This window comes from Bidens hawaiensis, unplaced genomic scaffold, assembly GCF_021521415.1.
Source record: "Bidens hawaiensis isolate Kalapana, Puna unplaced genomic scaffold, B.hawaiensis_p1.1 tig00032752_1, whole genome shotgun sequence".
Lineage (NCBI taxonomy): Eukaryota > Viridiplantae > Streptophyta > Magnoliopsida > Asterales > Asteraceae > Bidens > Bidens hawaiensis.
Genome location: NW_027495586.1, coordinates 7,040 through 14,078, shown reverse-complemented (window position 1 = coordinate 14,078; position 7,039 = coordinate 7,040).

The window sequence follows — 7,039 nt, the reverse complement described above, 5'->3', positions numbered from 1 at the left end:
CCACATCCCAGCCTCCATCTTCTTCTCTAGAAATTCCGGCAGCCGCCTCCAGCGGCCGGAGCCTTGGTCCGGCGATTTCCAACGTCGTTTCCGGCCACTCTCTCCCCCCCTGTAGCTCCGACACCTTCGGCCACTCTCCCTTCCCTTCCTCTCGTAGTTCCGGCGCCTCCAGCCAAACACCCACTTTCCCTCTCCCTCGTTTTTCGGCCGGACACCACAACCAAACCCTTTCCCTCATTTTTCCGGCGACCGGAAAGCCAGCCGCCGTGGCCCCGGTGCTCTATTACCTCTCCCGCCGGTAACCCTCTTTCTTTCTCTATCCCACTCTCCCCGTCTCTCTCTCACTTGCAGCTCTCTCTATCTCTCTATCTCTCACGACCTCTCTCTCTCTCTCGCACCGTCTCCCTCCCTCTCCTTCCGGTTGCGGTTTCCGTCTCCGGCAGGTGCGACTCGTAAAACATCTAAAATGTAAAGTAATTGGGTTTTAGTGTGGTCAGTTTTCGCATAGCTAATATCTGATCGAGATTGTTAATATCGGTTTTATGTTATCGGTTATCTTCTTGAAACGGGTTGAGAGGGGTATGGAGTTAGTTTGGTTTGGGGAAAAGATGAACACCCGGGAAATGAATATATGAATTTTTCGTATGGGTTTAATTAACATTGGTTTACATGGTTCGTTTGATTTGTACGTTAGTTGTTGAACTAGAGGTCACGGGTTCGAGTCTCATACTTGACCGGTGTTAATATTATTTTTATACATAACAAATCTCGATTACTATTGGTACTAATATTATTACACAAAAACTATTATTAGTATGTTAAACTTACTATTATATGTATCCATTAATAATATTATTATTTTTATCATTATTATTATAAATATTAAAGTTGTTATTATTATTAATAAAGATCATATTATTATTATTTAGTAAAATATTTTTCTATTCATAATTATTAGTAATAATATTATTATATTTAATTTGTGAACTCGTTTAGAAATCGAACCAACATCGAGTATGGTATCGTTATTACTATCAATATTATTTATTATTATTATCATTTTTATCAACAACATTATAATTAATACCAAGATTTCTATTCTATAACTATTAATATTAGTATTATTAATAATAATTATTGTTTTAATTATTATACTATATTAGTATTATTAAAAATAATTATTGTTATTATTATTAACATCATTATCTTATATATATATATATCCAACATATCTTTTAGCATTATTATTATTATTATCATTACTATCTTATCATTAATAATATTATTATAAACTTTATTATAAAACCGAACCCTTGATTTAAAACCCGTCTTGTCTCTTTTAATATTAGTTTAGCTATTTAAAAGTCCAATAAAATAATATTATTTTTATTCTAATTGTTAATTATGTACGAGTCCCTAATCATTAACAAACTAACCGGTAACCCGACTAACAACCGAACCTTCTCATTCAATGTTTCCAATATAGTTTCATTATGGTTTCAAGTTCATTAATATATATTACATTATTTATTTTAGCTAACGTGTTTATCGTTTCAAATCGGATCTGTTCGTTTACCGTTCGAGCTTCATATATTTATCTATTTATTTCTCGGTTCATCAATCGAGGTGAGTACTTTCATACCCCTTTTTCCATCTTTCGTTTTGGGGTGGCATTTCATACTTATCAAAATAAATGCTTTATTTACTTGAATCTTAAACCCACAAACGTGATTGTATACTTTACTTGAATAATTGCTCGATTTGGTGTTCTATGCTTATTTGTCTATGTGTTTATCGCTTTTGGATGGTGGAACTATAAATCCTAGACCATTTGGCAATGGCAAGGTGTCGTTAACGTAATGCAATTAACGATAACTATAAAAATCCTAGACCATTTGGTAATGGCAAGGTGTCGTTAACGTAATGCAATTAACGATAACTATAAAATCCTAGACTATTTGGCATCCCCTTATAGCTAGGTGTCGCTAACTTGTTTAGCGATAACTATTTATCCAAGTTTATAGCTTTTATTTATTGTTTCGTATATAAGTTTTGTGGCTTTTTATTACTATGTACTTATATGCTCAAACTTATGAATTTCTCACCAACCTTTGTGTTGACAAACTTTATTTTATGAAATGTTACAGGTTTGACTTTTGTTGACTTGAGGACTTGACGACAACGTTACCAAGACTATTAGGATATTAGTAAAACGAACAATATAATTGCTACTTGTATTCAACTTGTTTGTATGGACGAGATGTGTTGTTTATTGATACGTTGAAACAAAATGAGTTAATTAAATATTGTCACTTTAAATAGTGTCTTGTGTATTTGGGCAATCGGTTGCACCCCGGCATGTTCCGCCGCCTTTGGTCGGGGTGTGACACCTTAGCAGCATCTGATGCACCTATGTATTTAGATTCGGTGGTAGAGTCTGCCACCACACTCTGCTTGGAGCTTTTCTAGTAAATAGCTCCTCCATTGAGAGTGAATACAAATCCTGATTGTGAGTGAGAATCATCTCGGTATGTCTAGAAGCTAGCATCAATGTAACCTTACACTGAGCTTTTCTTACACTCCCCCCCAAACACTAAAAACACATCCTTGGTCCTTTTCAGGTACCTTAGAATGTTCTTCACTGCAGTCCAATAGGCAACGCCAGGACTTTGCTGGAAACAGCTAGTCATGCTTAACGCATACGAGACGTCGGGTCTAGTGCATAACCTAGCGTACATTCAATCGCTAAAGCATATGGAATTGCTTGCATGTGCTTAGTATCAATGTCCGTTGCCGGAGATTAAATTTGTTCAACAAGGTTCCTTTAGCAATGGGAACAGCTCCTTTCTTGGATTTATCCATTGAGAAGCGTGCCATTACCTTGTCTACGTATGTACTTTGATTTAGCCCCCGAAGCCGCTTAGACCTATCTCGGTAGATCTTGATTCCTAGAATATACACAGATTCACCAAGATCTTTCATGCTGAAACAAGATCCCAGCCATTGCTTAACTTCCTTAAGCATGGGCATGTTTTTTCCAATGATTAGTATATCATCCACATACATGAGGAGGAATGATATAGTGCTCCCACTAGCCTTTCTGTAAACACAAGGCTCATCTTCAATTTTAATAAAACCCAACTCTTTGATTTTCTCATCAAAATGAAGATTCCCGCTACGAGATTCTTGCTTGAGTCCATAAATGGACTCATTTAGTTTGCACATCCTATTGGGATATTTAGGATTGAAAAAACCTTCAGTCTGAACCATTTTGATGTCTTCAGAAAGGTGTCCATTAAGAAAAGTGGTTTTGACATTCATCTGTCGTATCTCATAGTCATAATACGAGGCTATGACAATTAATATCCTTATTGACTTAGTCATAGCAATGGGCAATAAGCTTTCATCATAGTCAATGCCCTAAGTTTGAGTGTAACATTTCGCGACTAGCCGTACATTATAGGTTTGTACGTTTCCATGCATGTCGGTTTTTCTTTTGAAAATCCACTTGCTCCCTACTGCCCGACCTTCGAGGGGTAGCTCAACCAAGTTCCAGACATGATAGTCATGCATATATTGCATCTCGGCGTTTCATGGCTTCTTGCCATTTATCCGATTCTAGATCTAAGACAACATATTTGTAGTTAGTAGGTTCGTAATTTAACTCGGCTACAAATAGGACTTCGGGACCATCTAGATGCCACAGGTATTTGGAATTTGGTACACGACTCCTACTACTTCTAAAAACGTGTGTGTTTATGTCTGATGTATCGGCTACAACGTCTTGTTGATCAGACGTTCCAACTTTCACAACGTTTTTTTGTGGTTCTTGAATTTCTTCAATATCGACAATATTATTTCTAGTTTCTCGATCAAGAATTTATTTTTCGAGGAAGTGACCCTTCCTTTTTATAGAAATTAAATTTGTATCAAGATGGAAGAAATATTATCCACTTTGGTTATAATATCCGACGAAAACTACTTTTTCATCGTGAGGATCGAGCTTGTCACTAGAATCACTAGTGGCATACGCATCGCATCCCTATACTCTAAGGAAAAACAATTGGGTTTACACCCATGCCATATATCATATGGGCTTTAGTTAACCTTTTTAATTGGAGCCAGATTGACAATGCAGGCGGCGGCCATAAGGGCAAAGCTCCAAAAGGAGTGAGTCAAGTTAGTTCTACACATCATCGATCAGACCATGTGTCACAACCTAACCTAAAGTGGAAATGTTGGGGCGCGAACTGATTGTTCACAGCTCACAAGTTACTATCATGTAAATTAACATGTGACAATATCTAATTAATTTATTAACAAATAACATTAAAGTACATGAAGTATAAAGAAATTACAAAACAAATCTACTAATCTTGAATAAGTTTAAAATCCTAAAAGTTCTCTCTACGTGATCTTCATCTTTATAAACAATCCAACCTGATATCCTGCAAATGCGTACAAAATATAGTTTTTGTCAACACTGGGTTGAGTGAGAAAATCACCAGTTTTGACACTACAATAATATATATAAAAAAACAGAATATAATATAAATACAAATGAGGATGATGTGAGAAGGCTAAACCCTTCGGGATTTACAGTCAAGGATTCCTAATTATATAATATTATACAAGTTAATTATAATAAAATAATAATATGACGGATTTTCGGGTTTCGATGTGATTTGAATTATGTTGATAACTAGAATGTTACTGATAAAACGATTAATTTCTAACGTTATTATTATTGTAAAAATCATTATCATTGATTTTAATTATAATATGATTACTTTTATTTATAAAATCACCATTTCTTATACAAATGAAATAGCTTAAAATAAATAGATTTAATATAAAATATACTTATAATAATAATAATATTTAGATAATTATATAATTAAATAGATAAATAAAATAATTTAATTAAATATAATAAGAGATTTACATGTAATATTGAATAAATACAATACAAATTTATATAAATATTTTAAAATAAATAGATATAATATGTATGATTATAATAATTTTTAAATAATATTTACTTCGAGTTTTTAACGAAAATTTAGTGGTGAAAATATATTTAATCACTTTAATACGTTTATTATACTTTTGTTTTTTTAAATAACACACACACACATATATAATAATAATAAAGATAATAAGTTTGTATAAACGTTCAACGACAAGAATCATCAATAATGGTGTCTAGTTTTAATAAAATAATATTTGTTAAGTATTTATATTATTTATAATTATTTATAAATCATTTTAAAAATCAATATACTAAAAAGAATAAAAGGGCAAAAAGACGGGCTGGCTGAGGCTCGAACTTGCGCCTCAGCCGGCTCAATGGTATGGAACCAACTGTCACACCCCAACCTACGTCGGAAATGCCGGGGCACGAACTGATTACTCACAGCTTTTCAAAGGTTACTATCATGCATTATTAAAATTACAATATCTATTAATTAAATTAAATTTTCAAATAAATCAAATACAAACACAACCATAATCCATAATCATACAATATTACAACTTATATCACAAATGATCTTGATTAATTATTCTCTAACTTAAATTCTTCACTAGGTCTTCAACAACCTGCATTAAATTTCTACAATAACCTGCATATACGTATAAAATAGAATCTTGTCAACAACACGTGTTGAGTGAGCAACACAACAGTTTAAATGTACATATAATATATATAAAATTAAATAATTGCAACAAGTCATATGAGAATAACAAATTAACCAAATGAGCAAGTATAACTGAGATGTCGAGAAGCACAAAGGCTAACGACTAGCGTATGATCATACTATTATGAGATTATGCTGGACCTCTCAGAATGCGGAAGCATATAAAGCACATAAACAAGTAAGGTATAAGTTGTTAACACATAAGACAGTAGTTGCAGTTTTGAGTATAAGTATATATATATAAGAAATATAATTTACACATATGTCCCTAAAACGTGAGAAAAAGAAGTAAAATAGGGGAATGTGGTACTCACCTGGTCGAGAAAGCAAACGAGATAAACAAAGATATGAAATGTAACTTCTTTAGAAATTGTCCAACGGAAAATCCTAAGTATGAGTTATGACGATAAGTAACTATGAACTTAAAATACAAATGCTAATCAAGGACGTTCGAGATTCGATAAGGTTCGAGATTTAATGATCTAATGGAATATCGCGAAAGTTACTTATTTCTTTATTATTAATTTTATTAACAAAGCTTTATTTATCAAGGGTTTATTAAAAATAGCATATTTTAATTATATAAAATTATCTTATAAGAAAAATACTTGAATAAATAATATTTATAATCTTTGATAAATTATATAAAGAGATTTTTATTATAATATTTATTTGAGACTAAAATACCTTTAATGTATTTATTTATAATTTCACTATTTGGATATCTTTATAAGTAAATATCGTAAATAAATAATAAATAGTCATATTTATATAAGATATGGTCTTTTATAAAAATACTTAAACTATATAAATTAACAAGATTATATTTAAAAATATTTTAACTTATAGTTCTTTAACAATTTTTAACAACTAATATATATATATATATATATATATATATATATATGTGAATACCTATTAGTCACCAGATCTCACATCTGATATATATTAGATAATAACTATACGGATCTAGTTCATTATGCTTTTGATCATATGTTAATGTTATGCATTAGTATTGATTATGTGTATATATATGTGTATGTATTAGTATTAATATTAATATGAAGATTGAGAGAGGAATCGGGCAGGGGTTCGATAAGATTAACTCAATGCTTTAAATTAAAAAAGTGGAATAACACCACTGTATATAGAAGACGAATCTGATTCGTTAACATTCCATAACGAATCAGACACCGCCTTTGTTACATTACAATAACTAAATAAACCTTAATGAATCACCCGCTGATTCGTTAAACATCCTTAACGAATCAGGAGTGATCTTAACTTAAGTCTAGTTCGTTAACATCCTTAACGAACTAGACGACTCCTTTAACGAACTA